The sequence below is a fragment of the Triticum aestivum genome, chromosome 2B (genome assembly GCF_018294505.1).
Source record: "Triticum aestivum cultivar Chinese Spring chromosome 2B, IWGSC CS RefSeq v2.1, whole genome shotgun sequence".
NCBI lineage: Eukaryota > Viridiplantae > Streptophyta > Magnoliopsida > Poales > Poaceae > Triticum > Triticum aestivum.
Genome location: NC_057798.1, coordinates 98348992 through 98359222, shown reverse-complemented (window position 1 = coordinate 98359222; position 10231 = coordinate 98348992). Strand labels below are relative to the sequence as shown.

General features: G+C 46.0%; 1 long non-coding RNA gene across 1 annotated transcript; it reads left to right on the top strand.

Annotated features, from left to right (window-relative positions):
- The first annotated feature begins 1645 nt into the window (after positions 1-1645).
- Positions 1646-5216, top strand: LOC123040625 (uncharacterized). The gene is made up of 6 exons (XR_006418213.1): positions 1646-1844; positions 2345-2680; positions 3056-3473; positions 3560-3654; positions 3726-3805; positions 3888-5216. It is a non-coding gene; the product is annotated as an uncharacterized lncRNA (long non-coding RNA).
- The last annotated feature ends 5015 nt before the right edge of the window (positions 5217-10231 follow it).

Sequence of the window (10231 nt, the reverse complement as noted above, 5' to 3'; positions counted from 1 at the left end):
TATGGAAAAAGTTTGAAACCTGAGGTGCGGGTGCGGGTACGGGTATGAGTATGGGCAAAAAATAATGAGACGGGTACGGGTTTGGGCGACCATTACCCGCACCCGAACCCGGCGGGCGCCATATTGACCGCCGCCGACCGCATCTCCGCCTTCCCAAACGACGTTCTCGTGCGCATCCTGTCCTTCGCGCCGGCGAACGAGGCTGCGGCCACCGCTCTCCTTTCGCGTCGGTAGCGATCGGTGTGGCGCCGGAAGAGCACCGTCAACCTCGATAGCAGGCCGTACGCAAAAGCAGAGCGAGACCTCTACTACTGTACTCCAACGCTTGAGGCTTTCTTCGACGACGCCCACGACATCCTCGCAGCGCTCCGCCGGCCGCGCAAAGGATCCCGCCGCCGCCGCCGCCGCCATGGCGTGGGCCTCAAGACGCTCAAGCTCTTCCTGGAGGAAGGAGCCTACTACATCAGCAAGAGCTGGCGTACGGAGGGCGACAAGGCCGAACCGGGCCACAGGGTCGCCGAACTCCTCGCCGACCCTGCCGTGGCGCGGCTGGAAGAGCTCAGCATCGGCTGCGGGCAGGGCCATACAAGAGAAGAGAGTACCGTTACTTCCCGCCGCTGGCGTCCCTGCCGTGCGCGACCACGCTGCGGGTGCTGGAGCTCACAAACTGCAACCTAGAGCCGCCGTCGACGGTGCCGTCCTCGGGCCTGGCTTTCCCGTGCCTGACAGATCTGACGTTGCGGAACTGCTTTTTCTTGGAGGGGTATCTTCAGGACATGGTCGACGCCGCGGCGGCGCTCACCAGCATGACGCTGGTGAACGTCAAACAAAAGGCGGCGGAGGCGCCGGGTTCTGACAAGAGATTCTACGAGTGGGACTACTTCAGGCTGCCACTACGCCTCCGATGCCCGATGATCACCGCCTTGGTGCTCGTGACCTTTGTCGACAAGAAGGAGGTCAAGGCGTCCGCCGATGGCGGCAGCGGCATCGAGCTCGACATGCCCAGCCTCTGTTTCTTCCGATTCAAGGGATAGCCCGTGAAGCTCTCGCTCACATCACCGGCGCCGGGGCTCGCACGAGTCGATTTCGATGTGGATCACCACCATCAGGGTGGCTGCGAGATCTTGAATTACGAGCCGTTGTCCCGCATGACGGCAAGCTTCTCCAGCACGAGAGCCCTCAAGGTGCGCCTCGAGTGCATCGAGGACATCGTCGCCGACGAGGATGAGGACGCCGGAATCATGCTGCCAACATTCCCGAACCTGAAGCTCCTCGAACTAGACGGAGAGTACCAGGACGTGGACAGCAAGACGCCGGTGGCAATGGCGAGGATTCTCCGCTCCTGCCCGGTGATGTCCGAGCTCCGGCTCAAGTTGGCCATGCGGTACTACAACTACTAGTATGACTACTGGACGTACGAGCGAGCTTTTCGGCTCGGCCCGAAGCTCGCTCCAGCTCGGCCCGTTACAGCTCGGCTCGATGGGATTATCGAGCGGGCCGAGGTCTGAAAACAGGCCCGTTTCGCGACCGAGCCGAGCCGAGTTTCGGCCGGTCCAGCTCGGTGGCTCGCTTGCGGCCCAGCCCAATTCCACCATCGATCGCATTAGGGCACGACCGCACGAGCAACCACAGCCAGAGTCTCTCGTCTCTCCCTTTCTCTGCTCTGCGCCGCCTCACCTCTCTCTAGCCACGCCGCGAATCTGGATCGACGGCGACGAGCGACGCCGCGCTTCCTCGCCAACTCGGCACCGACGACGACGGGCGGCGTGACCGTTCCTCACCACATCAGACGTAGACGGACACGCCTCCCCTGGTTTTTCGCGGAACGTGGCGAGCCGGAGCAGGTACTTTCTTCCTTCCCAAATCCCAATCCCTAGCAGCAGCTCTCCGAACTTAGTACCCATGTGATGGATCAATGGATGGATGGATCGATGGATGTAGTCATGTAGTTCGAACTTCCCAAACCCTAGCCGTAGGTGTCTGCACTAGTACACATCTGGTGGATGGATGGATGGATGGATCCATGTACGTGGTCAGGTAGATGTAGGGCTAGATGGGTGGATCATGGATGGATGTATTGTATTCTGTACGGCTAGATGTAGCAGCAACGGATGGATGGATCATGTATGGATGGACTTGTAGGGTAGAATGGATGGATAGATCAAAATTTTCATTGATTCCATGTGTAATTAGTTTTCTGTTGTTGATGAACTAGTTGATGATCTACTTGCTGTAGCATAGCAGCTTGAAAAAAAAATTAGTTGCTGGAAAATTACATAGACTCCATGTCTAATTAGTTTACTGTTGTTAATGATTGACCGTTTGTTGTTTGCTGTGTGTGCAGACACCTACCGTCGCAACAATGGACAAGCAAAAGGGGAAGGCGAGTGGGAAGGAGAAGGAGAAAGAGAGGACGTTGGACTCCATTATGAAGAGAAAGTTGCCGGTCTCGGGGATGCAGAAGGGGAATGGGAAGGGCAATGCAGCAGCTACTACACGGCTACCGATGAAGCTGACAAATGATTCCAGCAATGTCCCAATCGCTGAGTTGTTGTATAGGGTAAAAAAGAAACCTCCGCCTCGACGTCTCCCTGACCCCACCGGCGCTGGCGTGCGTGCCGGAATCGCCGTTGCCTCCGGCTCCGCAAACTACTATGAGAGGGAGGCTACATCTTCGCAGGTATGTACGTGCAAAATATATATTTGTGCAAGCTTGTGTAGTGCTGTTTTTGCTTTTTGAAAGTCAAATTTATGTGTGCCCAAGCTCATATGTGCTGTTTTTGGTATCCAAATGTCAAATATATGTTTGTCCAAGCTCATGTGTGTGCTCTTTTTGGTATCCAAATGTCAAATATATTTTTGTGCAAGCTCATGTGTGTTGCTGTTTTTGCTATCCAAAAGTCAAATATATGTGTGTCCAAGCTCATGTGTGTGCTGTTTTTGCTATCCATAAGTCAAATATATGTGTGTCCAGGCTCATGTGTGTGCTGTTTTTGCTATCCATAAGTCAAATATATGTGTGTCCAAGCTCATGTGTGTTGTTTTTGTGTGCTAGGCAATGGAGCATGATAAGCAAGCGGAGGAGGATCATGAAGAGGTGGAAGAGGATGAGGAGGAGGACGAGGAAGAGCAAGATACTTTGTTTAAGGTGCCGCCTGGGGTTGGTGACAAATCAGATTCAGATGGGTTGGTGACAAATCAGATTCAGCCAAGAACAATTGCAACACAAATACCTCGATGCCACTTATGGATTGTGACTTTCAGTCCTTCTTATCAGCCACTTCATCAACACCATCAAAAAGTGAGCTTAGAAACTATCTAGATGACTTGAATGAGGCAATGGATCCTATGTTCAATCTTCTTGATTGGTGGAGGGTGAATGCACCTAGATACCCCGTATTGGCAATGATGGCAAAGAGGTTCTTGACTGTCCAGGCAGGAATCAACTTTCAGCACGGGTGAAAGAGTTTTAGGTATGTCTACTTGTTACATTGGATGTTAGCTTGTCAACTTGTCATCCTATACTTGAACTTAGATATGTCTACTTGTGTGGTTTTAGATGACTACAGGAGTTCTTTGAAACCAGAAATGGTGGAAGCCTTGGTGTGCGGTGCTAGTTATATCAAAGGTTATCACAAGGACTTCAATGTGGTGGTATGATTCCTATCTTTTTCTTTTATGATTTCTGTCTGTTTCTTGTATGTGGCTAACTTACAAATAATTAGGAGAGGGATGAAGATGAGGATGACGATGTTGAGAATATCAAGTTGCCCAAGATTGTTGATGTGGGGGGTGACAACAATTGGTAACTAATGTTTTTACATGTCTCGGTTTTCCTATCTTGACATATTGAGAATATCAAGTTTACAAATCTGTGTTACATGTAGATATTCGCCATGTGGGTGTTGCTCTTGCTATTTTGAAGATGGATGTCTACATGATCTTCTCATGTGGATTGTTGAGGTCAACGTGATCATCTCGTGCCATTTCTTTTGTTGTGATAAACTTCGAATTATGTGTGCTGTTGTGATGAACTATGGACCTTGAATGATGTTGTGATGAACCATGCACTTTCAACAATGTTGTTGTGAACTTGTGATGAACTATGAACTTTGTATTATGTGGTTTTCACTAGTCATTGTTTGGCTGTCAACATTTCCTCAGTTTTATGTCAAAGTGGTAAGTGTTATGCTATGCAAAATTTCCTTGTTTGGCTGTCAATATTTGATGTTTTCCTGTGTAAAGTTCAGTTGAAGTGCTGTCCAAAATTCAATAGAAATGCTGCCCAATTCTTTCTCTCATATGTGTTCCATTGTTACAATTTTGTAGAAGAATTCATATAAGAACATTATTTTTCATTACTATGACCATTTCTTAAAACAATAGACTGCTGATTGTTCATTTTTAGTAGTATAAATTGTTTGTTTTTCAAAATATAGGTTTAATTGCCGCAAAAAATCAAGTATATACACTATATACAGAGGTATGTACAATTAAATGGTTCTGGGAGAAGCTGACTTATGAGCCGGCTCGGTCTGAGCCGAGCCATAGCCAAAGCGAGCCAAGCCGGTTGAAGTAGGCTCGTTGGCTGAGCGAGCCGAGCCGAGCCGAGCCGCTCCAGAGCGAGCCAAAGCCAGGCTCGGATCAAGCTCGGCTCGGCTCGGCTCGTGTCCAGCGACCGCAAGCACGAGGAGCCGGTCGGGGGTCCCTTTAGCGAGTCCATGGAGCGGTCCAAGAGGCTCGCATCCATGTCATCGGCCATGGACTTCGGCGGGGTCTCGGAGCTCTCGAACGCCCTGACCAACAACAAATGCGAGTTCCGCTGCCTTCAGACGAGCCTCCGGAAGGTGACGCTGCAGTTCAAGGCCAAGGAGGTGAACTGCTTCCCGGCGCAGCTCGCCAAGTTCCTCGTGGAGAACGCCATGGTGCTTGAGGAGATGCACGTCGACGACGGGAGCCAATTCTGGTCGGACCACCTCTGTCACAAGGTTGCGAGATGGAGAGACGAGTCTTTCCGCCTGAAGAACCTGCCGGACGCGGCCGCGGGGTTTCGGGTGTGCCAGCTGCAGCTGGATAATCCAGAGGGAGGTTCTAATCAGGGGCGTGGCGGCAAGCCAGGGGACGAGTCTAATGGAGAACAATGTTATGACTCCTATTAGGATGGTGCGTTCTTGAATTGTACATAATGATTACCGACCATCGTAGCTGTTTTTTCATGACAAGCTAGCACATGGCATCAACGATCCATCGATCAGGCTGCACTTGGATAGTAGGTTGGATAGTTAACTGACAGTCAAGTTCAGTAAGGCTGGTCATAGTGGGACTAACATAGGTAGTAACATATATGCCACAAGCAAAAATGTTGGTGTGGCAAGTAGTTAATGAGGAGAGAGGCAAATAGAGTAACCTAATATGTTACCATCACATAGCGCTTTCCAATGCAAAATGAGTCTACAAGACAATAAATGAGGATGTGTATGTTACCACATATATGACACTTCCCACTATAAGGGTAGTAACATAGAGTACTAACGTATGCATGTTACTACTCTAAGTTACTCCCCACTATGACCAGCCTAAAAAGAACTAAAACTGTAATTTCACGTACTTTTCAAAAATACAATTGCTTTGACACTGTATTTCATGTATGTCAACACTGTAAAAAAAGCACTTACAGTCCAATATAACAGACATGCATCATCCATGATGTTAGAAACCAAAATCCTCAACTGAGTGGAAAGTTCAGACTGAAAAGATCAACAAGTGCAGAGAAAGCACTACGATTTGGACAAGAAAGACTACTACTACAATACGTAGATCTTGTAACATTAGCACTGTAAAAAATCTTAGGTTTCACTATAAAAACTACTACCGCAATCAACATAAAAGTTTTTTTATATTTTTTTTTAGAAAAGGAGGATGTACCCCCGGCCTCTGCATCTGAGCGATGCATGCAACCACTAATCAACATACAAGTAACTCCAGAAAAGAATTACCGTAAGACAAGTACTACCTCAACATGTTATATTTAGTTACAGAGAGAGTACATTTCAAGATGTTGGAGTATATGAAGAATTATATTGCATAAATTATAATTTTTAGTGCTATTACAATATGTGGGTGAATCAAGGAAACGAAGCATACAGCATTGGTAAGCTGCTGCATGTAGGAAGTCAAGAAAGAACCATTTTTGAATGTAAGTAAAACTCAGCCAATAACAGTTGAAAAATTACAAAACATAGATTAGGGTTGTTAAAGTAACTAGCTAACTGTTGTTGCAGGGCACATGCTCATTTCTAAGCTGCTGCGATCATAGTCCGGTACAAGGTAAAAATATCATTCATGCCAAACAAAAAACGTAGAACTGGATTTCATGGAAAAGTAGCTGAAGAAAATGCCCGATGCACTTGTAACGGGATCAGTTGTGAGCTAGGCAGCCACGATTGCAGCAGGGCAAACAATGCTCAATACTAGAAGGACAGTCACTACTATGTGAGGCAGAGCTACGATCTTGTGACTGCAAACAATAATGGACATCGGGATAAAAGATGGGGATAAAAGATGGCGTGAAGCATGCCGTAGCAGGCATCCGCTGCGTATATAGGCTGCACATACGTAAAAAGATTCAGTGGTTCGGATTGTTATTGGATCGATCCTCACCATAGAAACTATAGAGAGATAAGAATCAATCTAAACAACCTAACCACCTGATTGTAACAACAATGCACGCACCTAACCCTACCAGAACATATACGGTTTATATACACTAACAATGACATACGGTGGGGAGTTTGACGCCTGTTGACTGAATCTGGGGAGACTAATCAGAACTCCAACCACTAACTCAGGGTATTCGCTCCCGTCAAAGAAAAGAGAGAAAAACTCAGGGTATTCGCAGTATGTCAAGCCTAGTGTACGGCGAGATGCATCCTTGCGTGTAGTTTGATAAAGCATTTGTAGGATGCAGATTTCAGTCAGTCATGGCCGGGTAATTCAGCACAACGTTGTTTCTTATTGACTTCGCCGCATGAGGATGGTGAAACTATAGCTGAACCTATGCAAATGCACTGTCGATGCTATATAAGCTGTAAACAGGGGTGGAATGTCGCATTTAGCTATGTGCCATGGCGTGTTGTGTATGCACATCTGGTGCAAATGCTATTTTGATAAGATCATATCATATTTTCTGCGGAATTGCAAGGGACAGCATCTTCATGTTCATTGTTTTGTCTACTACTAAATACTATTGCCATAAAGAATAGTGGCAAAACAGTTGTGTTTACTTTGCCAGTCATAACAGAGTATTCGGCGGCGCGCCTTCGGCTTGCTTCAGTGCTTGTAGTCGTCGCTAGATGGACTACGGATCTGGATATAATCTTTATTATTTTTAGTGTTCATTGTACTACCATGATTGAATATGAATAGATCAGAAGTTTTCCTGAAAAAAAAACAAAAAAACAGAGTATTCCACAGATATGCCTAATATCTCTACTGGCGAAGGAGGAGCGCAGCTGAACTCTATTTGTACAAATGTTTTCCTTTTCCAGGTTCCAATAGAAAATGGCCCAACTGCATAGGGAGATTATTTTGATAATCTACCTTGGAAGGCAACACTTTGATGCAATAATTCACATGTTAGTTATGTCGTTGTCTCCTATTGAATCTTACATGTGCTGATGATATTGTAGTTTATCATTTTGTCAGCTAATAAACTTAACTGCAGTACATCGAGAAATAAGTGGTAAGCAAGGAAATATGAACTGCATGCAGATAATCAAGCGTGCAGTGAATGCAGTGTCAACACTTCAATGGTGCACATAAGACTACCATTCAAGTTTTGCCCTTTTTTTTACCTAAATTTGGGTTGTTTTTAGGTAGAAACTCGATGTGCCTGGCTCTGTATGCCTGAAATGTGGCTAATACCTAGGTCAACTTGTGGGCTTTGTTGGGCCTCGCCTCGACCAGATTCAGTTGACAGCATTGTTGTTCTAAAAAAAGTTGATTGTGATTGTGTCTCGCTTCTTTCGTCGGAAAGGTCAGTAATATCCATTAAGGTCGGTAAAGAAAAGAGAGACGCCGTGACAGTATACGTGCATAGGCCATGTGTACATACATATGTTATAGCTAAGGTACATTTTAGCTTGGTGAGGACGGCAGCCTGCGACTATTTTGAGTGTGAGAATAATCATTTTAATCAGGTTTTTTGTTTTTTGGCATGTTATTTCTTGGTATCAATCACAATAAACAAAATCTAGATGAATTTTTTGTTTGATCTATGTCAGTTACATAGAGTAGTTTTATTGGTCCAAATCTCAACCCATTGGCATGCTCTGCCCAGGTTGTGGATGATGAACTGCTGCAAACATTGCGGCTGGAATGATGGGTGTTCACCTTTTCAAATGAACAAACCAGGAAAGAAATAAAGAGAAAATCAAACGATAGATCATGGCTGCCACCCTGGTTGAAGAATTTCCTTGCTTTGCAAGTCCATGACTAGGGGCAACACACAAACAAGGAGTAATCGACATCGATTTGAACACAAATTAAATACGACAAACCTCCAACCCTCCACCAGAAAACAAACAGAAGCACAAGTTGCATGGTCCGGCTAGTCTTGCCATTTTACAATATATGATGATTCAAAATCACATCCCTTAGGGGGTACTTCTCTCTTGCAGGTGTCATCAAGGTGATTCAAAATCTCAGCCCTCGAAGAAGAGCCGACATCAAGGTGGCAAACCTTCAGGTGATTGGTGACTTTTTGGGGCAACCACATCGTCGTCCTCAATCTCAATGGTGAAGGAAATATGCCCTAGAGGCAATAATAAAGTTATTATTTATTTCCTTATTTCATGATAAATGTTTATTATTCATGCTAGAATTGTATTAACCGGAAACTTGATACATGTGTGAATACATAGACAAACTTACTGTCACTAGTATGCCTCTACTTGACTAGCTCGTTGAATCAAAGATGGTTAAGTTTCCTAGCCATAGACATGAGTTGTCATTTGATTAACGGGATCACATCATTAGAGAATGATGTGATTGACTTGACCCATTCCATTAGCTTAGCACTTGATCGTCTAGTATGTTGCTATTGCTTTCTTCATGACTTATATATGTTCCTATGACTATGAGATTATGCAACTCCCGAATACCGGAGGAACACTTTGTGTGCTACCAAATGTCACAACGTAACTGAGTGATTATAAAGGTGCTCTACAGGTGTCTCCGATGGTGTTTGTTGGGTTGGCATAGATCGAGATTAGGATTTGTCACTCCGATTATCGGAGAGGTATCTCTGGGCCTTCTCGGTAATGCACATCACTATAAGCCTTGCAAGCATTGTGACTAATGAGTTAGTTGCGGGACGATGCATTACAGAACGAGTAAAGAGACTTGTCGGTAACGAGATTGATCTAGGTATTGAGATACCGACGATCGAATCTCGGGCAAGTAACATACCGATGACAAAGGGAACAAAATATGTTGTTATGCGGTTTGACCGATAAAGATCTTAGTAGAATATGTAGGAGCCAATATGAGCATCCAGGTTCCGCTATTGGTTATTGACTGGAGACATGTCTCGGTCATGTCTACATAGTTCTCGAACCCGTAGGGTCCGCACGCTTAACGTTCGGTGACGATTTGTATTATGAGTTTATGTGTTTTGATGTACCGAAGGTTGTTCGGAGTCCCGGATGAGATCAGGGACATGACGAGGAGTCTCAAAATGGTCGAGATGTAAATATCTATATATTGGACGACTATATTCGGACATCGTAAAGGTTCCTAGTGATTCGGGTATTTTTCAAAGTACCGGAGAGTTACAGGAATTTGTATTGGGCCTTAATGGGCCATATGGGAAAGGAGAGAAAGCTCTCAAAGGGTTGCCGCACACCTCCCCATGGACTAGTCCGAATTGTATTAGGGAGGGGGGCCCCTTCCTTCCTTCTCCTTCTCCCTTCCCTTATTCCTATTACATGTGGAAGATGGAATCCTACTAGGACTAGGGAGTCCTAGTAGGATTCCACACTTGGGCACGCCTGGTGAGGGCCGGCCTCCTCCTCCCTCCATCCTTTATATACGTGGCCAGAGGACACCCCATGGACACACAAGTTGATCATTGATCTCTCTTAGCCGTGTGCGGTGCCCCCCCTCCATCATAATCCACCTAGGTCATATCGTAGTGGTGCTTAGGCGAAGCCCTACGTCAGTAGCATCATCA